General features: G+C 33.7%; 2 pseudogenes; both read left to right on the top strand.

The window, feature by feature from the left end:
- The first annotated feature begins 10632 nt into the window (after positions 1-10632).
- LOC127197030 (uncharacterized) lies at positions 10633-10733 on the top strand (annotated as a pseudogene).
- Positions 10734-12003: 1270 nt separating this feature from the next.
- LOC127192378 (60S ribosomal protein L28-like) lies at positions 12004-12405 on the top strand (annotated as a pseudogene).
- Positions 12406-24640: the final 12235 nt, after the last annotated feature.

Genomic DNA, 24640 nt, shown 5'->3' with positions numbered 1-24640 from the left:
AGATGGGGGAGGTATTGGTGTTTGAATTTGCAAGAGATGAAGGATCAGTGAAGATATGCATTTGGGCTACCTGCTTTACTGTCCTGAGTAGCCTCTATGTCACCAGTGAATGACTGATAGAGAAAAGGACTAGGATAACAATATGTGTGGACTTAAGAAACTTTTGAGGGCATTTGTGTATTTCACTGGGGATGAGGGTAGGTAAGGAAGTGCTACAGCAGTTTGTTTGCTAAGTACCTGGATATAAGACTGGGGGATTTCATTGGCAGGAGTAGAAGGAGAGGTAAAGAACTGCAGTTAACCTACCCTGTAAGAATAGAATTTTTGAATATGTGTTTTGAAGATCAAATATCATGTGTATTCTGTGAATAAACAGAGTGAACCTGTAAGCTCTTTGCTGTGTTTCTGTCTTAAGGTTTGCATTGGATTTACAGTTTTAATATTGGTGTTAGTTTTGAGATAAACTTTCCAGATTCCAAAATAACAAAACAAGATCAAAACTTTTGCTAGAATATTAGAGTTATTATAAAATTGGTGCTTTGTTGGAGAATAATGGAATTCTTCAATTTTTTCCTTTCATCCAGGAATATTTATGTACCATATTTGTTACTCTTCAAAGGTTGATATTTATTCTGTATATTTTTCTTTTCTATCATAGTTTCTTCCAGTATTTTTCATTGATTTGGATGCCTTGACAAGTTCTATTTTATAGTGGACGTAATTATTAAAAGCATACTTTCTGGAGAACATTTAATAAATAATCTTTATTAGTTATTTTTTATAATTATTTATGACAGACAATTATAAGTGATAATTTGACATATAAATAAACTCATTAATAATAATTTTATGGAGAGGAGGGAGGGGCTAGGACTAGCATGCAAATGAATAAATAAAATAACTATCTAAAATATTATTTCAATAATCTACCTTATCTTCTATCCTCCCTCTATATTTCTATATCCTCCTTTCTTTCTTTTCAGCTCCTATCTACTTATCTACAAAAGAAAGATAAAGGGAAAGAGATATGTCCCTGAGTAAAACCTAGTTTCCTCTCTGTAAAAGACCAATAATACTTATAACCAACTCCCAATGTGTTCAGGCAGTAACCTGTCTCAGTCATTTTTTCACTTTGGAAGCTGCTAACCTGCACTCCGGGTTCACTCAGGTACTTAAGTTTTATCCCATCTCAAGTCTCTGATGAGTTTGAAGACCACATAGATTAGTCTTTCTATTAAGCTGAGTAGGTTAAGGGTTAAGATGTTTTCAGATCAAGATAGATGTTTTAAGTTAATAGAGATGAGATATGATAGATATCTCCATCCAGAAATTTAGACCCAACAATATAGGAAAGATATTTACTTCAAGTTTGCCAAATACAAATAGCCAAATCACTATGAATGTAACATTTATATAATTTTTGGTTGTCTCACAGTCCTTCCTGCTGTGTGTAGTTTATTTTACCCATGTGTAATAATATAAATGTATATGTTAAAAAGAAACATAATAAAATTATAATTTCATCTACCCAAAGTTACCAGAAATTGAATAAAACATTATTCCATGGAGGATCTGTACCCATGGGGGCCTACACTGTTACATCAACCAAGGACGATGTATGCAGTGAAAAAGACCCCTGTTCATATCTAGCCAATGGACGGCTAATTCACAGTAGTGGGTGGAGCAGGGACTGTCTCTAACATGAATTCTGGTACCCCTGATTCATGACTTTCCCTTGCTGGGAAGACCCAGAGGCACACAGAGGAAGGGGAAGAAGGGTATCCTATCCAGATGAGACCTATAGGTTTTGGTCATATGTTGGAGGAAGGAGGTCCTCTTCCGTCAGAGGTCTAGGGGAGGGGAACTGGGTAAAGAAGGAGGGATGGTGGAAACAGGAGGATACAATTGAGGGGTAACAATTGGGATGTAATCTGAATAAATTATAATAATTTTTTTAATTCAAAAAAGGTTTAAATAAATCAGAATATATAAATAATCCACTTGAAAAGTGCAAATATTCCAATGTAGAAATGGGCCAAAGTCATGAAGATGTACTAAATTATATATTAAGTATCCATTACCTATTTAAACTTAAGTGTATAAGAATCCAAGTATATTCGAAAATATGTTGTAAATGGGAATTATATATATATGTATATATATGTATATATAATATATATTCTTAGGGAATAATGCATATCAAATACACGTTTTTTATAAAACAAGTTTATAGATCAATATAATTCAGCAACCAAACTCTCAGTCATATATCATAGTAATATTCGCATGCCTCTTATGTATCTTAATTGAATATTGTAACACCAGACAAGAACAAGAATTATTTGTTTAATTTACACCAATGGATAATATAATAATGTGATTTCAAACTGTATCAGTTTTTCTTGCAAGAGGTATAGATTATGAAGTGTTGTGAAGTATTCTTTAAGCAATTAGATTTTAAAATTAAATTCCAATCTATTTATATAAATAGGAAATGCTAGTAACAGCAGTGAATTCAAATATTGATGTTTAATCTGTAATTTGAGGACTAATATGGAATATCTTCTGTGCTTTTCTTCACTGAATAGTATCTTAGAACACACTCTATTAAACTTTAGCCCATACTTTGAAAAGATGAATTAGGAAAATACTTGAGAAGATGAAAGCTCAAAGAATCGTTCTGTATATACACCACACTGAGTATAATAAGGAACATAATTTTTATTCATGGAAACTTTTAGCTTTCAAATGTTACTAACTTTCCTCAGCTCCAATGGCATAGAAGATTTTTTTAAAATTACATTGAATTGGGAAGGCTTGAATTCTCATAACACTGAAGCAGAATTCCTAAGTATAGAACTTAAAATATGACTTGTAAGCTGTTTAAATTAACAAGAACAGGAGAAATTATTATCATTACTCACTCAATGGCCTCACTTTAAAAGGCATATTTGTTCCCAAGACCTAAGGTAAATGAATAGAACACCACTGTCATGGTTTTTGCAAAATTAAAATAAACAGGTAAGGGTAATAGGAGAAAGCCACTCTTGTACTAGCTTCCCCATACCATCATATCAGGCTTGCTTCTCATTCTGTTCGTGTGGTGCAAATGGAGTCTTATTACATCTTTGGATTCCAGGGTTATCAGTTCTCCATGGTTTGTTCCATCTGCCTCAAGGCATTTGTGACTCTTAGTCCATTTAAAAACTCTTAATTTGTTCTAGTGTTTCCATGGCATTCTTACTTCCCAGGAAAGCCAAGCCCATTTGGTTTTCAGGAATTTCTTTTTAGCAGAATTTATCCCTGGGAAAAAAAAAAGTCATCTGCAGTATTCAGACTCAGCAATTAACCTTCTTGTTGGTATAGGGCTTTGTCCTGGTCCAAAGGATTAGGGATTTGTTCAGTCTATTACACTGTGGAGAAAGAAGCGATAAATAGTGTCTTCTAAACCCAACCCAGAAATTACTGGGTTTCAAGCATTACTTTCTCTCTTTTCATATCTATTTTACCTTGCACTCTGAAAAAATATGGGGAATTTTTAAAAAAGGAAACAACATGCAGCCAGTGTGAATGTATTCTAACTCTGGATTAATGAATATTGTAGAATTCCAAGCACTAATATTCAGAAATTTTCATTGTCTCTGAAATTTTTTCTGTCATTCCCACTAATATGAACCTCATTTGATAAGTAAACATGGTAATTATATGAAAGAATATTATATCCAAACATATTTATTAACTTGTAATGTATAAATAATTTTTAGAGCACATAATCTGCCTTCTATTCACATATGGGGGCTGGTAATAACACAATCAGGTGATCTGTGTTCTCATATGCTGGATTCATACCCCTGCTCATGATGAGCACTGCTGGGGTTTCTCTATTCTTTTCACCTGAAAATCTAATTAAAGAATTACATCAAGAGGCAGCAACTGAGGTGCACCCGAGCATACACTATCTTAACCCACTATGATGTTTGGGAATCCACAATTTTTTGACATTTTTTGTTTGTTTGTTGTTTTTGAGGCAGGGTTTCGAGGTACACTTTCATCTAATTAAGTGTTCTTCTTTTTCACATCCCCGAACTATGACCACTGTCTACCTTGAAGTAAACAGCAGTATCTCTCAACCCTACTATCTCTTTGATTTTCCTCTGAAATTTCTTAAGATAAATAATACAGAGTGGGAAGGAGGTTATTGGCCCAAATGAGGCTGACACCTCAGTGTAATCATTTAAAATAATTTCAAAAGACCCTGTCTCCAAGACTTAAATTTCCTTTCAGCTGTAACACTCATGCTTAAGCTACACAGATTGACAAAGCAGGCACAGGGGACTGTGCCAGGGACGGGCACAATGAAGGCTTCCTTCCTGTTACTAATTACAGTAAATTGAAAAGCAGGCTGAAGATATAACAAAGATAAGCACAATTATAAATACAGTTAATTTTATAATTCAGTATTAGAATACACATTTTTGCCATAAGAATACTCAAAATTTTAACTAGAATAATAGTAAATTGTTAAATTCAACAAAAGATTCTTTAGAAGGACTTTACTCATAATTGTAACAAAATTTCTGACAAGAATTAGTTAAAGGAAGTATGGATTCATTTGGTTTTCAGAGCCAGGGATGTTAACACAACATGCACTATGAAATCTACAGTCAAGAAATCTCTAAACATTGAGATGTAACAAGAATAAATAAATAAATAAATAAATAAATAAATAAATAAGGAAAAAAAAAAAAGAAATCTCTGTTGAAGGCCTTTCTAACCACAGTGTCTATTTTTCTTTTAATTTTTAGAAATGTCTTACTGTTAATTATATGCATATTTTGTGTATGAGTATGTGCCTAGTAAGAGTTCAACAGCTATTTCAGAGGCTAAAGAAGGCACCATGTCCTTTGAGGCTGGTGCTGTAGACAGCTGTAACCTGCTCTACCCAGTAGGGGCTCAGAACTGAACTAAGTTTCCCTGGAGGAATAGCAAACACTATGAAGCTTTGGGCCTTCTATTCCCAGTTTTCACTGCCTTTCCAAATGGATTAAAGGTGTTTTTTTTTTTTTTATCAATTTTATACATTTATATATTGAATTCTGTTTATAACACCCTGATCCTTTCTTGCTATTATCTCGGTATCCTCCTGACCAATCAATTTCCCATATTCACATCTTCTTGATTTATTTTATGACCTCTGATCATCCAGGAAAACTCTGGGGACACTGGTTAATAACTATCCATTAGATCTCAACGAGTTTTCTCTTTTTAAAACAACTTTTAGACAACAACTGTTCCTCCTCAAGAATCCTTCAGTTGTCAGTAGTTTAACAAGAATGGTAGTACCCCACGGGTTGTTGATGGGACAGGGTTTGTATAGACTCTATGAAGACTGCCACAGCTGGTGTGAGATCATGGTTGCAATAAATACAGCATCTTCTGTGATAACAACTTATAATTTCTCCCTCACTCTCTGGCTTTTATATCTTTTCACTTTCTGTTCCACAAGAGACATAGAGACTTCATATAGAAAAGTACTGTCCATGGCTGGCCTCTTAGCCAACATTTGTTCTAAGCATCTTGAACCTCCGCAAAGCTGTGCTTCACCTATACTCAGGGCAAATTAAAAATCTTATTAATAATTGGATTATTATATGTTTATGGACACTAATGTAAGTATTTAGACAGCTATTTTTTTGCCTTGTCAGTTTTAACGAAGCAGTAGTTGTAAGGTGCCTCACAGGAGTCTATGAACTCTTCAAGCCATGGTTTTGATTGGGACTGCAGTATTTGTAGTTTATATGTTCCTTTTTATGGTGTGAGCTTCAAATGTACCTTGAAATGGTAGGTTCTTTTGTGGTGTAATTTCTCAAGAAAAGATGTTCTCTATGTAGTAAAGTGAAGCCATAGCACAACAAATTTTAAGATTCTTATTTAAAATATTTAAAGAATTAATACAAGTATGTAAGACTTTCATAATAAATGTAAGTTACGTTGAGAGAATATCTTATTTACTTTAATGTATTGTATATTTTAATGCAGGCCAAAAATGCTCAGAATTGTATCTACTCAGCATATTTTTTTTATTAATTTATTCTTGTTACATCTCAATGTTTATCCCATCCCTTGTATCCTCCCATTCTTCCCTCCCTCCCATTTTCCCATTATTCCCCTCCCCTTATGACTGTTCCTGAGGGGGATTACCTCTCCCTGTATATGCTTATAGGGTATCAAGTCTCTTCTTGGCAACCTGCTGTCCTTCCTCTGAGTGCCACCAGGTCTCCCCCTCCAGGGGACATGGTCAAATGTGAGGCACCAGAGTTATGGAGAAAGTCATATCCCACTCTCCACTCAACTGTGGAGAATGTTTTGACCATTGGCTAGATCTGGGTAGGGGTTTAAAGTTTACCGCCTATATTGTCCTTGGCTGGTGCCTTAGTTTGAGCGGGACCCCTGGGCCCAAATCTGCCTATCATAATGTTCTACTTGTAGGTTTCTAGTACCCTCTGGATGAATTCCCGAAATTTGTGGATAAATGGATTGAGCTAGAAATGATCATAAGGAGTGAGTTAACCCAGAAGCAGAAAGACTCAAATGGTATAAGCTCACTTGTATCTGCATACTAGCCCAAGGGGCATGTCCCATGAAAGCCTTCATTTACCAGGAAACTGGGACAGAGGGGAGGACATCCTATTGGGACTCTAGATGAGAGAAACATGGGAGAATAGCAAAGCACTCAACATATTTTAATTTTTAGATTTTGAACAGGATGAAAATTTCCATTCTTATTAAAATGCCTAAAAAAAATTTAAGCTTTCATTTTTTCCACCTCTGATACAGATGTAGTCCAGATTTATACACTCGTAAATTATTCTTTTCCTATAAGATTTAAATTGTACAAAAACAAAATCTGAGAGTGGGAAATAAATATAGTTGGAAAGCACCAAAGTATGAAGTGAGGCCTTTCAAATACATGCACACAAAGAGAAAGTCTGGAATGACACTAGAAAATTCTACTTGGTTCCAACTGAAACCAATTCAACTGGCATGAAGAAAGACAGGGGTCTTGGAGATTTAGTGGAGCAAAATATGTGGTTTCATTATATTATTGCCAATATTGGTATCTGAGTCACTGCAGAGCCTGGAACAAGGTTTTAACATCACTGAGAAATGATGTGATTACTGTAAAGCGAATCTTCTTGTTCCAGTTTTTGATAATTTTTTTTCTTATTTGGGTGTCTTTTTCTGCTGCTTGCCTTTTACAATACTATTTTAATTGCAGTAGATGTGAAAGTCATCCAAGATTAGTTGATTTTGTATTATTCTCAGTGTTGTCCTCAATATTTATAAACAGCAGATTTAACTTCATTTTGCCCATTTATTCATTTGCCTTTTATTTTTAGAGTGCAACTAGTACTGAGTGTTTGTAAATATATAATCATATATATTCTATATAAAGAGAGAACCTGAGTCTTCCTCTATATATTCATATGTGTTTATATTCAAGAAACCATTCACCTATGTGATTTGTAATATACTCAGAACATTGTATGTATCTTACACAAGTAATAGGAAACAGATATGAGTTTGTCAGTTGTTACTACTGTAAGGAAGATTATAGATATAAGAAAGGGTGTGTTACATATGTAATACTATATAATATAATTTTAAGGGAAGCCTTAAAATACCATACCTTAATCAAACAAAATATATACAGATATATTTGAATTGATGGTTTATCTGGAGATGCAAGAGATTATTTTATCTATTTATGCAGGTGCATTAATGTCAGGGGTACATGGTCAACTTTCCATGAGGCTTTCAACAATTGCCATCACTTTGATCATATGCTGGTGTTTGTGACAAGTTACATCAAGAAGCAGAATATAGGCTCTAATGGGAAAAATTCTATGACTGAAGCCCAGCTATGTGTGTAAACCAAACATTAAATATAAATCAGGAAATATATAGAGAAAACCACAGTATTTGAGATTTGTGATATCTTTCTGACAAATCAGACATACTTTTACCTACAGCGAATTATTGAATTTTTTATTAGTTATCTGACTTAATTGGACGGGTGGTACGTGATATAACTTGAAGGTGGTTTTTTTTTTGTCAGTAAGTTGGAAATAGAAAGAACTGTGACTTAAATGTATAAAATCTGAAACATGATTTGAATACAAAAATTTAATGAAAACCATTTTAGGAAATATAGGAAAAAGATTGGACTTGGTGGCTGAGATCACCTTTCTTTATTTAAAAACTGTTTTTGGAAAATTACTCTATGTGTCAGAGACAAAAGAATATCCTTCTTCATGTGGCAGCAGGAAGCTCTAGTTTTCTGAGATTGGAGAATGAATGAAGACAACATTAATGCTGAAAGTTGTAAATTGACTTAAGCTATTAAATGTTCATCTAGCAACCTCATGAGTAATAAGATACAAGATGTACTATAAATTTAACAGAAGAAAATAATATGCCTCAAAGTGAAAAAATTGCCCTTTGACATTGATGAGGACCGCCAGTATTAGTGAATATATTAGCTCAAATGCTAATGACATTTCTAACAGATACACCCATAAATGAGATTTAATCTGAGTAGGGTCTGATAAGGGAAATTAACAATTAGGCCACCAGACATAACTCTTTTATACCACAGGGATTTTCTAATTTTTTTCTAATGATCACTTTATATTTTCTGATATTATTTTGTTTTTGTCTTTATCTTTTATTATTTTTTGTTTTACATATACGTTTACATTAATACACAGCAGAGAATTTCTTAAACTCTATTTCCTTGTCTTGGTTCCATCACCCCCAAATAATTCTCATTGTTTTATCACCTGTATTCTAGTCCTCTATCTGAAATCCGAAATGAGTTTTTCACAGTAACTCCATGATCTGAACCTTTTTTAATAGTCTGGATTTATAATGAGACTTTCTTAATCATAAAGCATAGTGCAATGTTCCTCTTTCTCATCCTGATCGAACACACTTATTCTAAATTGCTAAGAGAGTTATATAGGAAAACAGTATTTATACAGTGAATATAATTGCAAATGAAGATATAAGCATAATTAAAACACAATTAATAATTGACCTATAGTAACTCTTTAATTTTCAGGGACTGGGTATGGACCTAGTTAGTATCTCTTAAATATAATCATCTGTTTAATTGATACTCTTGTATGAGTTATATTAAAATTTTAAATGTATGCATAGCTACTAATTGTGCATTAATATAGTTTTACTATTTCATCTTCCTAATTTAAGAAAAACCCAACTTTTATACCTGAGTTTTATAGAAACACCTAGTAAACTGCACTATGTATTTATTTTTTCTTTTATTTATTCACTTTACATCCCTATCACATCCTTTCTCTAGTCTCTTCTGGTCCATCTCTCCATCTTTACCACTTATTTCTACGTTTTGTTTATGATTGGTAATTTCCAAATAGTTCAGTGAAGGCCATGAGAAACTTACGTTCAGTAGTGACTTAAGTCCAAGATAGATAGACTTAAACATTCCATGCATCTAGCATTTTTCTTTCACTTATGGTGCTTGCATTCCTTTGCCATCTGTCTCTTTTATCATCCTGAAGAGAAAGTACTGTCTTTGATTTCATGACAGTTCCTCTTCTTTCACAAGTCTGATGACACTGTCATTGCTCACCACCTATCTTCTCCCTTGTTAATTTTTTTTTGTTCCCTTTGACTCAGATATGTTCCTTAGATTTATGGGAATTTATTTCAGCAGTCTTTGCATTTTATTTCTCAGATCTTTACTCATTTTGTTTCTAGTTTCTTTTGCTCCAGACCCTCATCTTTCTGTCTTTGCAGTTTCAATCTGTGTCTCTGTCTGTGTGTCTCTATCTCTGTCTCTCTCTCTTTCTTTCTCTCTCTATTTCCCTCACTCCTTCCCTTCCTCTCTCTGTCTTATTTTTGCATTTTATTAACTGCTAGAGAAGTCAAAGTCACTTATTTTTATTTCTAAAAGAGAGATTTCACTTTTTGAATAAATGGTGTTCTTGATTCAACTGGATGGTGGATTTTTACTTGCTGTGGGTATCTATGTGCAAAAAAGAGTGTGTGCAATTAGGAACCCTTCTCACGGCAAACAAGTAACCAATATAAATATCCAAATGAATGAACGGAATCTCAGCAAGTTTATCAAAAAATCAAAAACTCAAAGGCTATTTGACAGCCTCTGATCAGACTTTCCCTGAAACGTATGCAGCTGTTTAAAAACATTCCATCACAGGGACATATTATAGAAATAATGAAACCATTAGGAGTTTTGATATCCATATTATGCTGGGACATAATATGGAACAGAGCAGTGTACAGCCAAACAGGCCAAGTATAGAGGATTAAACAAGAGCTTCAGCATATAAATAACTGTACACAAGGACACGCAGACAACAGAGTGAGTAAATATTTGTTTTGAATGGCTTATAATGAATGACATTTAGTAGTAGAACAGACATAATGGAGAAATTAACATTCCATCAGAGATGCCCAAACAGATCTTCTTGTGGACGTAAGACTGGAGAAATATACCATACCCAAGGATGTGAAAACAGAAGTTATGTTGTTAAAAGGCAATGTGCAGCAGACAAACTCTATCCATGAACACTTTAGCAGTATGTGCACTAAAATTGGACTGATAAAGAGAAAATTAGCATGTACCTATGCAAAGATGATGCGGAAATCCATAAGCTCTCTACGTTGTTGTAAGAGTAATAAAAAAAAAAAAACCTTTAACAATATTCCTGGTGTAAAAGCAGCATATGACATAAGACAAGAAACAGATTGTCATACTCCTAAAATAGGGTTGCATATAGGTATTCCCTGAAAATTCACTGAATAATTACTCCAAATGTCTATATACTATATATTCTAGATACATGTTATCTGTACATAATTGGATGGAATAACTTACTTCAACTTAAATATTTTGCTACCTGCATTAATAACAGAGATAAAATAACAGATTATTTCAGAAGGTAAAAATCTATGTACTGATTTAGCAAGTATTTATTGAACACATTGTAGATTTTTTTTTCACTTATTTACAGCCTCTCCCCTCTCTCTCTCTCTCTCTCTCTCTCTCTCTCTCTCTCTCTCTCTCTCTCTCTCTCTGTGTGTGTGTGTGTATGTGTGTGTGTGTTGTACATAAACATCCTATGCACACGACCACCACTGTTGTACATTCATGAATTTAACTGCTATGTCATATTCAGGAGTCTGTATTATATAGCATTTCTCTTCATCTTCATCTTTTTGGTCTCCCCATGCCCTTTGTAATGCTGTCCCCTAGACCTCTGAGTATATGAAACAAATGTCAAATCTAAGGCTAGGTACACACCAGTTTCTTATTAATAGTGCTTTGATGAGTTATGAGCCTCTGCTTTGACCATCCACCACTGATGTGATGATGTTTTAGAGCTGAGTCAACCTATGGATATAGACTAAGTATTTTGAAAGCAGTGTAATTATACATCCGTTTAACAAAACATCAGCAGTCAATTTTCTGAGGCATGTTAAAGGTGAATCCATCACAGTTCTTAATGGCCTTTTAAAGGGATGGTATGAGCCCTGAAGGGCTTCATGGAGAACCAACTAGCCTAACTCTGGCTCTCTCACAGCTATTTTTAAAACATTTTTGAAAAGTATTAAATATATTTAAATTGCATTTTGCAATTTGTTACACTATTGTACTCATAAGAGGAAAGAAATCTTGTTTATTTCCTGGAATGGACTAATGCTTTTAGAAAATAAAAATTCTTGACATAAAATATCAGTTCTTCACTGATGTATCTTGTGTTCCAAGGCTATGATTAAGATGAATGTATTTAATATAATAAAATATAGTCTGTTAGATTATTTCTTATGAACAACTTGACATATTCTCAAAGAAATTATTCTTTAAAATTTAAGTCTTTTTTAAAACCTGGTTATGCTTTTCTGTCTCCAGCCGCCATAAGGAGAGGAGCCACCGCCATGTCTGCGCATCCTCAATGGATGGTCATTCGAAACTGCTCCAGTTTCCTAATCAAGAGGAACAGTCAGATTTATAATGTGAAAGCCACACCTCCTTCAGTTGCACCGGGCTGATTCACCCCAAGACTGTGGGAGTGGAGCCCACGGCCAGTGGCAAAGGAGTCGTCGTGGTCATGAAACGTGAAAATCGGCCACTTCTTATGTGAGGACCAACATTAACAAGAATGATCAGCCCACCCTCAGCAACATCAGGCACACTATCCTAAAGAACAAGTACTGCCCCATCTGCAAATGGCAGCCATCCACGGGGCCAGTGCCATCCTGTGAAGCCAGAAGCCTGTGGTGGTGAAGAGGATAAGGGTTGGCCCTCTTCCACAAGGCAACTCTATATTTTCAAAATAATGGTAAAATACAAATAAACAAGTAAACAAAAAACTCTAGAGTGATCTGGTTGTTTTCCTAATGTGTGCCATGTTGCCAGAATGCCACACTGACCTTTCTTGCTTGCATTTGCAGTTCTTATATGAAAAGGTCAAACCATGCTCTTGTTATGGACCAATTACACATTACTGGAAACAGGGCAAGAATGACAAGCTAAGAAAAATGGATGCTATCTAACATCTAGGTTAGGGAGCATAGAGATTCCTTAGTGCTTAATAAAGACCCAATGGGACAGTGTTACATGGATTCACAACTTTGGAGTGATTGATTTGTATACAGTAAACACAATAGTGAGAATTAGCCACAAAGACCATACACCTGTGCTACTGAGCCCCAAGGCTTGTGTTTATTAACGTCTCACCTGCTATTTTATGTTAATACTTTTAGGAAAAACAGCAGTTGTGTATTTTCAGTTTGAATTTCAAGTATGGTATTAATCTCAAAAGCATCTAATTCCCACACTTCCAAGAGCAAAGTAATAAAAAAGAATACAATAAAGTATATGAAACAAATAGTCAAGTTTGTTTGCTTTTCTGTTCTGAATAGAAAACACAGATGAATTCTCACAAATATAAAAATATACTTTGTGTTCTTGGCAATGATCTGATATCATTGGAATGTTTACACTATTTTTTAATAAAGATTACAAATGCTGAGCCTTTGGTTTTAGTGCTTTAATTCAAGAATCAGAGTGCAGACTCTGAAACAACTTCATAGTTTTATAGGTTTCAGAATGGTTCTGCAATACATCTATATCTAACAACTACTGATGAGAAACTGAGAAACAGACGAGCTTTCCACTGATAGTTCCTGTATGTCATGACACTGTATCACCCATGACAATGTGAAAATTTAATACATACATAAGAGAATGACAGCAATGAGCATATTACAACAATGAAGCTATTCCAAATATCAGTATTTAATGCTAATGCCCTCAAATAGACAACATGTACAGGAAGACCAAATAGAGACAGAAGGGTTAGGAAAAATGTGTAGTTTTATGTATAAACCAGATAGGGCCCTGGTCATCATACTTTGCTTTAAAGAGTAATGCAGATATATTGCTATGAAGGTAATTGTTGAACGTCACTACTATATTAATTGGCAAATATTTGGCATTCTGCAGAGGAAATACTATAAGGGCAAAACCAAAGATTTTTGGTAGAATAATCCATTCCATCCCTAGGCTGCACCATCAGTTTGCTGGTGACACTCATTTGTCCTGAAGATTGGTACCTGCCTGGTCCAACAGTAATGCCTCATAACCCAACATATGGCAGTGAAGTTTCCATGTCTACTTCCTGATATTTTGATTCCTTTGGGGGAAAAATTCTTACTCACTTCTTCCCAGCTACTTGATTTTTTACTAATGAAAGGTTCTCCTTAAATTTGAACATGCCAGTTCCCACGCTGATATAAGAATATAACACTGACAGCAACAGGTGTCTATCGATGCTGTATACAGATTTCATCTGCTGTAGTAATTTGCTTTTCTCCTGTGATAAAACAGACTGACAAAGGCAAGCAGTGATGCAAGGTCCTATTTGGGCTTTGTGTTTCCAATAGGATAAAATTCCATCACCATTATTCTATAGTATAAAATCTCATCATAGTAACTTGGCCTATTTTTTTCTCCCCATTTTTAGAAATAAAAGTTTAAGCAGGTATTTTTCTACACAGTTTATATTAAATGGTTCATTCAGAAAAACTTCTTTTACACAGAAATTATGACTATAAAATTTTAAAAAGATTGGGACACTGGAGTTAGTTTTTAAAGTGTTTATGAATTTAATGAAAATACTTTAAATCACCATTTATATGAAAAAGAATACATAAGATCCTTCACATATAAGATATTGCTACTTGTGCAATAGTATGGACATTGATATATGTTTTTTTAAATGTTTGAAAGACTTAAGTTTTGAAGTTCTTTTTAGATTCAATCTCTTTAAAAATCATTTGTCAGAACAGGCTTATATGTCTTTGAGGTACACTTTTGATAAAATGATTGCCTGTTTCCAGGAACTTATACATTTCATATACAATTTCCAATTCATTGTTACATGAATGTTTATAATAAGTTTCTCATGGCCTTTTGCATGCTTGTGGTCTCCCTTTTCTTACTAATGATATTTGAAACATAATTTTTGTCAGAAGTTTTATGTTGTCAATTTTGGTCAAGTTGACAAAATACTACCTCTGTGTTTGGAAGATCAATTTTATAGTCAATGATAATATGTTACATGATATTACCTAATTTTCTAAAAATGTAATTAAAAACAAATAGCATTTAGACTAGATATAAACAGTACTATAGTGTTTAAACAAAAAGGTTTAAGAAAGCTCTCCAGTACAATTTTTAAAATATTAATGAGAAATGCTAAACACAATATAAAGGAGACCGCATTGTATTATCAATAAAGAGCATTCATCTCATTAAAATGTCAATGTGTGCAAAAAAAAAGATATATAGCTATAATATTAAAATTCACATCCATGTACAGTGGCACTGTTTTTCAAATGTAGAATATAATTGTGATCTCTGAATGCATCTGCAAAATTCTTACCTGGCAAAACTTATCTTTAACACCAAGAAATTAAATACCACTTCAGTCATATCAAAACGTAGTTTAAATCTATTGAAAATCACAACCTGTACTATCAAGGTAAAAATGGATTGTTAAAAGTGAACTATCTGGTTTTGATATTTACATTTAGAATTTTAGACTCATCAAGATAGGAAAGATCTTTTCTTCAAGGCAGCCAAATACAAATAGCCAAAACACTAAGATTGTAACATTTATATAATTCCTGATTGCTTTGTAGTTCTTCTCGCTGTCATTAGTTTATTGTACATATGTGTACTAATATAAATTTATATGTAAAAAATAAAATGATTTAATAAAATTAGTTCTTTGAATTAATGCAATTATTCAATACAAAAGTTAAATCTTATTTTTAAATGAGCAAATTATATAAATATGTGTTCTCAAAGATGACAGTTAAAGTGTTCATTCAGTGTGATTAATCATCAATGAAACACAAAGCAAAACCATCTTTTTATGTCCCCTAAAACTTATTTTAAAAGTTATCTAAAAAAATAAACACAAACACTAAAAAATGCCCCCAAACAGTAGTGATATAAAAGGATCATTTATACTCTCTGAGACTGTAGTTACTAGAAACAGCATCAGATAATTTTATCAATATTTTCTAAATAACCTACCAATCTCACGACTTAGATACCCAAAGTAAATATATTAGCTTTCTATAATTGCACTTAAATGTTTAGGATGGCTAAAATTTGCAGTCAACACAAAGGCTTTGCTTGGTATGAATGGATCAAGAAAAGGTGCGTAGAGTGAACGAATTACTGGTCAGCCATAGAAGACTGAAATAATTTTATATATGGTAATAAAAATAAATGTAGTTGATTGTATGATAAGTGAAATATGTGAGACTCAAAGAAAAAGACTATGTGATCTCACTCATATTTGGCTTCTAGAACATACTGATTTTGTGGAAGGAAAACACCTAATAGTAATAACTAGTGGCTGGGAGGTGGAGAAGAGAGATGGTTTAGGGCAAGATTAATTAATTGGCACCAACTTATGTTTAGCTAAAAGTAATGCTCTGGTTGCTACTACACATCAGGGGAAATATAGATATTGTAAATAAATTATTGTTATAATATAACTCAGAAAAAATTTTGAAGTTCTAAATGTGAGAGCAATTGGCAATGATAATTAAAATTATAATCATTATACAATTTATGCATAAATCAAACATAACACTGGATTATATTCCATAATTTTGTAGATTCAATTAAAGATAAAATTATACTTTGGTAATGATGTGATGGAAATGGGCCCATAAGGTCATATATTCTTATGTTTGGTCCACTTTGGTGAAACTGTTTAAGAAACATTAGAATATGTGACCTTCTTGTCGGAGGTCAGCCAATGAGAATAGGTTTTGATATTTCTGAAACTCCATACTATTTCCAGTTATGTCTCTTTGTCTCATGCCTGTCGATAAGTAAACTCTCCGCTTCCATCCCAGCAACACATCTCCTTCCAGCTGCCATATTCCTAAGATGGTCATTGAGTCTAAACCTCTAATGCTATAAGCACAAAATAAACTCTTATATGAGTTACCTTTTTAATGATATCTTATCATTAGAAAAATTACCAAGACAGTATTCCATACAAAGTTCCCTGTAGTGACTGAGTTTGCATAGCAATGGTAAATGTTGTATTTATTACCTTACCATGGCTGTAGTGGAGAGTCATAGTAGGAGAGGAAAGGAGACTAGGGAGAACAGGTGTCAGGATAAGAGTAGAAATATTTAGGCAAAGTTCAAGTTTAACAAGAGTAAGGGTGGTGTATTACTGCACAGCTTAAATAGTATTTGAGAAGACAGGGAAGAAACAAAACCATGAATGATGTGATAATTTAGTCAAATAGGACTATAGGAACAAACAATAGGCTGAGACCTCATAAAGTATAAGGCCATCTACAGAGTAGCAAGGCTTGAAAAGTTAGTGAGTGAAATGAGTAATCAAATACAGTTAGAAGTATAAATCATATCATTGTCTATCAACCATATATGCAAGGCATAAATTTAGGAAACCTCTGCCTATAATTTGGGGTGTGATACACCATCCAAAGATGTTGGAACTAAACCATGTCAATGTCGTATTTTAGAGACTGAATGTTGGTTTTTTTTTAGAGTTGGTGACTGGAAGGAATGGGTAGAGAAGAAGACACTGTTTTAATAATCTCAAAGTGGTGTCTAAAGGAGAATGTAAAAGAGAGGTTACAGAAAGTTGAAATTACAGTATTAGCATGTCCTCAAGGATAAAATATTAGCTATAAAAAATGAAGAAAACTCCAGAGTGCACATTCTTATTTTTTTCAGTTAAACAAATGGTTTACTTCAAAGACGGAAGTTACCTGTGTTGTTGATGTGCTAAACTCAACTTGTTATCGGGAAATGTTCCTCTTGTAACATCGACCTGCTAATGTGTTTCAAATTGTATTAATGAGCACCATGGAACCTAAACTTACTTAAACACCTGCCAAAGAAATTTGCTAATAACACAAAAGCTGTGAAATGAAATCAACTTTAAGAATATCTATCCGTTCTGGTTCTTAACTAGGTTAAAAATCAGTTGGCTTGCTCAAGTTGCTAAGAGCCAGAGCATGTGGTTACTTTGTCACAGTTTTGAATTTAGGGATATTATCTTGTGGCTTAAAATTGACCTGGCTAGGAGTTTTCGAAAAACTAATGCATCAGACTCTATAAAGACAGGTTATTTGCTTTTCCTTCTTTCAAGGGGAATAGTTGTTAAACATTTAACAAGAATATCACTGCCAAAAAAAGAAAACAAAGAATTCCCAATTGAATTAATATGAACTCTCTTCTTTTAATTGTAAAAATCGGTCCTCATTCATTTGTATGACACCCACGCCTTTACTTAGAAAAATAAAATTTTAAAACTCATATTCATTAATAACCTCATGAATTATTCTGGCCTGCATCTGCCATCCAAATAAGGATTGAGGTACCAGAAAGTATTGAGTCATCTAATTTCAGATACCTGGGAAAGAATCTGCCACTCAGTGAGAAACATCTCATAAGTTGTTTTGTAATCCAATATTTCTGTCTTTAACCTAGGGAAAATATCTGCTTTACTCCTTCACTTGGAGAATGAAGTAAATTGGTGATTCATTATCTCATAGCAAATATTGAATTCAAACAATATTTGTCACTGCCTTTTCCTTGCATATTCTCCAAAACAATCACAGCTCTCTGAAATGCTGTGGCTAAATATAGAATAATTTTTTGTTGGGAATGGAACTAGTTACTTTTTCTGTTGCCACAATAAATCCTTGACAATAAAAATAACTTAAGGACAAGTCTTATTTTATTCACAGTTCCAGCTTACAGTACATAATGACAGGAAAGTCATGTTGGAGGAGCATGAGTCTTGGAGCATCTATAGTCAGAAAGCAAAGAATGATGAATGATACCAACTTTCTAGTTTTCCTCTTAGACTGCTCAGAGATCAGTGTCTTTCTGTTATAGAGTGGTCTTCCCTCCTCAGTGAATTCAATACAAATAATTGTTGATATTTGGTCAAACATAAATAATTTTTGATATGCGTGCCTAGATGCTTGTATCTTGGCAGTCTAGATCCTGTCAAACATAGTTTTAAACATCTAGAGCAGATATGTTACCTGTTGTACTCAGTTCCATGTGTGGTTTTCTGCATTATAAGAACAACTTTCTTGATATTTAAATAATCACCCTTTTCTTTTGATTTTGGGGTGTATTTCATTTACTTCCTTTCATCTTTATTCTTTCATGTACTCTTGACTTAATTCTTTATCTCAATCTTCTTATTTTCTAAAGAAGGAACTTGAGTTATTTAGAGATTTCCCCCCATTCTACCATATTTCCTGTCATATTTGTTCTGCAGCTTCCTTATATAGACATTTAAAACATCCATATGGTGGCATGGGTGGCATGATCCTTTAGAGTTTCTGTGGGGTTTTTTTGCTTTTATTACTTTGAGAGTACCTTTATTAAATACTAATATTTGTTCATCTTAATATTTACACATCTCTTCATATCCTCCTCCTACTCTAAGTCTCTGCAATCAAACATTGATGCACTTGTAATTATATTTTGATGCACTGTTAATATTGTCATTACTACATACTCCTCTTTCTCTTTGGTAATTTTTTGATTCATTTTTATTGCTTCTTTTTAACATATACATTTACATCATTACACATGAATAAAATAAACTAAATACAGAGGAAGATCCACGAGACCATATGGAACTATACAAATGTTACATTCATAGCGATTTAGATATTTGTATTTGGTAAACTTGAAATAAACAACTTTCCTATCATGTTGGGTCTAAAATTCTGAATAAAAATCAATATATGTCATATCTTGTCTCTGTTACCTTAAGACATCTATCTTAAACTAAAAACATCGTAACCCCTAAACAGCTAGGCTTAATTGTAAGACTAAACTATCTGGTCTTCAACTTCATCAGAGACTTGAGAAGGAATAAAACTTAATTACCTGTGTGACCCACTAGTGCTGGTTTGGTAGTTCTTATTTGTCAGTGGGCTTGTCTGAAACATAGAGGAACTCTTCAGTCTTCAGGAGCTTACTGTCTACACCCTGGTGATTTCTTCATGTCACAATGAATCTATTTGTTCTTTGTATTTAGAGGTGTGTCTCTTTTAGACAACATAGGACTGATTCTTGCTTTGGGCACAGTCTGAATGACTGCTGATTCTTAACCTGTGACTTAGTCAATAAGTGATTTGCACTTCATTTTTATTTACTTTACGTTGTCTTTCTCATTTCCTCAGTTGTTTTCCAGACTGTATTTTTTTCATTCAGCTACATTTAGAAACTACTTTTAATTCCTATGCTTGGTTTTTTTTAAGTTATATTTCTTTTGTTTTAATGAACAGAATTAAAGTATGTATCTTTAACATTTGCTGATCCACTTAATATAAAATTCCTCATGAAGATACACATGCACACACACACACACATACACACACACACACACACACACACACACACACACACACACACACATACAAATCAAGCAATGTATTCCCAGGTATGACTCATCTCTGAACATTTGTACCATTATGGTAAATATAGTAAATATGGTAAATATCTTGGTAATGGCACAAGTTTTACTCCCACCATTACATTTTTAATGATTTTAAGAAAATAAATTATAAACCCTGAGCCATAAAATACTATGTTTTCCCATACACTTACTAATTAGGTTCAATCATTGTATTCTGAAATTCCTGCTGGCTTTATCTTGCCAGGTACATGGTATCAATTAATATATCACTAATTTGAAAGTACTAATGTTCTAGCTTCAGTAATTTTCTTTCTATTTGTATCTTTACAAGAGTAATTTCCCCCCTCAGTGCTGTAATCTTTGGGATATTTTTCAGTCCCTTTAATAATTTTTTTTATGTAGCTCAGTTTTCAGGATTATTATATTTGGGAAGGTTTGAATAACTTTTCTTTTTTGACACCTTAGCTGAGAATCTGGTGTCTCTATTGTGAATCATTTCATACTGATGCCAATAGAAAAATGACACCTTGTGTATAAAAGAAAAAAGTGTAAGTTCTGAGAAAACCCAGTCATATGAACCTGATTTAAAATTTTACATACAAAAATAATATGCTTCAAAATTTTTTAAACTAAAATTGATTCTTAAAACTGATTTTATGCTCTGCTGGTTTTTAATTTCTTTCATTTAAAAGCTAAACTAGTTACATTTTAATATAAGAGTACATTTTATTTTTGCAGTGTTCAAAATCTATGTTAGTTATTAACAACTGAAGACAGTTTAAATCACCAATTCCAAACCCATGCGTCACAACTCTCTGGAGTGTTGAACAATTCTTAGACTGCATTTGCCTAAGACCTTCAGAAAACACAGATATTCATAGTGTGATTAATAGCAGTACCAAAATTACAGTTATGAAATAGCAAGGAAAATAATTTTATGGTTGGGGTCACCACAATATTACTAATGAATTAAAGGGTCACTGATTAGGAAGGTTGAGAACCACTAGTCTAACTGCTTTTTAATATTGTGTTAACTTCTTTGAAACAAAAGTACAAGCTTATTGACACAATGATATTTTAGCATTTTTGTTGAAGAAATAGCTTAGTCCTTTTTCTGCTTCTATAACTGAAGACTGTTGTTTTTAAAGAGAAACTCAAAATCTTGATTTTACCAGTAAACAATCAGGAGCCAGATGCCAAGGTAAAAGTCTACTAGCTCAGAGAGAAAGAAAGCACCCAGCTGAACTCTCAACTTAGCCAGCATCCTCTGCACTTCCTCTCATTCTCTATGGCTTTTCCCCTATATTCACTCCCTGTTAATTGGATTCTTGCTCTGCCTCTACCTATGGCTGACTTTATTTAATCCTGTTTACGGAAAGTTCTTGGATTAAAGATGTGCTAAGGTGCAGCCACACTACAATTAGTATACAATCTCAGGGTTCACAGTGTGATCGAATATTCTGCAACAGAAGACCATAAAATGAACTATTTATGAGACATATATATTTTAAAAAGATACAGTTGTGTATGGTGTCAGCATTGTGTAAAGGCCTTACTGGTGTAAGACAATACTCAATTTTTATCCTATAAGTCCATCTTTCGTTTGAGGGCTGTGATGATTTTTTCAATGACTGTGAGCATGTATCAGTACATAAATTATATAAGATATCAAAAATACAGAACAATAAGCTCTATATTTTGGAGAAACTTAGTGTGACATTGCACACACACACACACACACACACACACACACTGCATGCACATGCAATGCTGTCTTGTTTGATTGGGTTAAAGACTAGAGAACTCTTGAACAATATTTAGTTCATACTGCTTTTCTTGATCTGAAGTCCAAGATTAAGGTATCAGCAGTGTATATATCCAGTGAAATTGCTTTTCCTGGTTCATCAGTGACATGTGTTCAGTGTGTTATTATATAGAAGAGACAATCTATCTCTCTAATAACCATTGACAAAACACTGATTTGTTCCATCATCATGACCTGATCTCTCTGAAAAAATACAACCTCTGATTAACATATGTTACATTTCATCTATGAATTTTAATAGACATAGGCATTTAGACTACACATTTACACATATTCATATACTGAGAAAAATATAGGTAGTGCATAGGATTTTTAAATGTCTTATTACAGCATGCATAATGCATTTCCAGTATGCCAACGGAAACAAAACTAGTTCTAGTCAATAAATTTGTCTTAAATGACTTCAAACTAATTGAGTGAGCATTTATTGTAGGTTGTGGTACCTTCCCCTACTATGAGGAGGCTACACCTTGCTAAGATGTCAATGTGTCCACTCTTTCAAAATTGTAAGTCCCATTTGCTTTTGCTGTTGGTACATAAAATGGTGATTTCATATTGCCTTCCAAAATTATTTCTCTCCATTATAAATTTGCTAATAGATATAACTAAATTCATATATATGATAAGCTTTCTTGACTGAGAGAATGATTTGTACAAGTTACAGCAATATACCTGTGTAGTGATGCTGCCAACAGTGGGATATACTTCAAGGTGTTGCCAGTGATGGGAAGGGACAAGTTAAACATCCTGTCATTCAAACTATTACAAACTGCTTCTAATCCTTTATAATAAGCCTCTTTCCCCATGTCAGATGAGCATACAATTTTCAGAAGTAGTTCTATAATTCACAAATTATCAACTCCTAATACATACTTTAGCAACCATCCAGGAGAACTTACTGGGAGCCTCCTCTTCATGGTCAAACAAAAAACTCATGCTGCAAGCTGCTCAGAACAGGCACTCTGTAAAACAAGTTTTTTTTAACTAAATGGGTAACAGCAAAGGCAACAAAGATGGGAATCACTCCATTTTAAATTGTTTTCCGCTACTCTTTTCACTTAGTAATAAATTTCCTGTAAGGAGAAATCCACTCCCGTCTTACGGCTAAGAGATTTCTTTTAAGAAACCAAATATTTTAGTTTTTGAAACATTATTCAATATGAATGTGCCTAAATATCTGTTATCATTTCTCTTTCCTAGAGCTTAGTTGGCAACAAAACTTTTGAATTTTGAGGAAGAGCTCCTTTCTTCCCTCTCCTATAATTTCCTTTCCTCTAAGAAAGCATTTAATTTTGACAAGTTCCAGCACATGTGCCTGACTAACTCTCACCTGTGCCCCTGTCAGCAATTCCCCTCACTTCTCTTCTGCCCTCTGATGCTTGGATGTGGCTGTATCTCTTTTGGTGCCTAATTCACCAGCCTTTTTGGCACCAAGGGCCCATTACAACTACCATTAATATTGACAGAATTCTACCTAAAAATGGGCAGTCTTGAATGCAGGCAGAGTTTATGGCCAGTCTCTGCAAAGACGGGGTAATTAAGTCCTCAATAGCTCCTACCTGACAAGTATGTCTGTCAGATATATTGGTCCAGAAAGCTGAAGATGATGCTTTAACATTATAGACAGTTTTGGGTGGCTGTTCATGCAGCAAACTGTCTCTGTCATCTTCTCATTTGGGAAGCTACACTCCCTGTATACCAGTTAATGAATTTTTTTCCTTCTCAAGTCTCTAATGGGGTTGAAGACCAGATAGTGTACTTTTTCAATTAAGCTTAGTTGTTTAGGGATTAAAATGTTTTGGGGCCTATGCAGATGTTTTAAGTTGATAATGATGAGATATGATAGATAATTTATTTACAGTCAGAATTTTAAATGCACCAAGATAAGAAAGATGTTTTCTTTAAATATGCCAAATACATATAGCCAAAACACTAATACTGTAACATTTATATAATTCCTGATTGTGTCATGGTTCTTCCTGCTGTAGGTAGTTTATTGTATATATCTGTAATAATATAAAAGCATATGTAAAATATTTAATAAAAAGTGTAGGATTGAAAAAAGAACTATTTATATAGTCCCAGTCTTTAAATAAATGACCTCTTAATTTTTAAAAAATAATAGATGGAATAGGTATTTCTCACCACTGCCTTTCCCTCACACCAGACTGTCCTCATTTTTATTCTCACCCCTTGGAGCAACAGTTGCCACTATGGCTAGCCCATCATCCCTCTTTGGACATAAAACTGAGAGTATTTAGCTGTGGTACCTCAAGCCTGCTTTGAACTTATTACCTAAAGCCTTTGTAGGAACCAGAATCTAAAGCTAAGCTAATGGAAGAGTTACTTATTGTTAATTATTTCAGCTTCAGTCTGTTTTTCGCTGTATCAGGGATCAGAGAATTCCTATAGTATGATTAAGGAGGAAAGATTACATGATTAAAACCATTACATTTGAAGACATACATGGCTTTTACACTAAGCCATGCAATAATTGAAACCTTGGAAGCTCTGTATTTATGTACTTCTGTGTCTTTATCATTATGACCATGACAAGATGTTCAACCTAATAGGTACAGTGTCTGAATTAAATGAGGCAAAACTTAAAAGTCAACTGTGTGTCACACTGTTGCTTAGTAATTGTTTATAAAGGTAGCAATAGCCTTCATGGTTTAAAAAAGAAAGAAAAGAAAAAGTGAGAGAGATTTATGCCCCAAATGCTTCTCTGTCC

The sequence above is a fragment of the Acomys russatus genome, chromosome 1 (assembly GCF_903995435.1).
Source record: "Acomys russatus chromosome 1, mAcoRus1.1, whole genome shotgun sequence".
Taxonomy (NCBI): Eukaryota; Metazoa; Chordata; class Mammalia; order Rodentia; family Muridae; genus Acomys; species Acomys russatus.
Note: the sequence above shows the minus strand (reverse complement) of the source record. Positions and strands in the feature narration are given on the sequence as shown.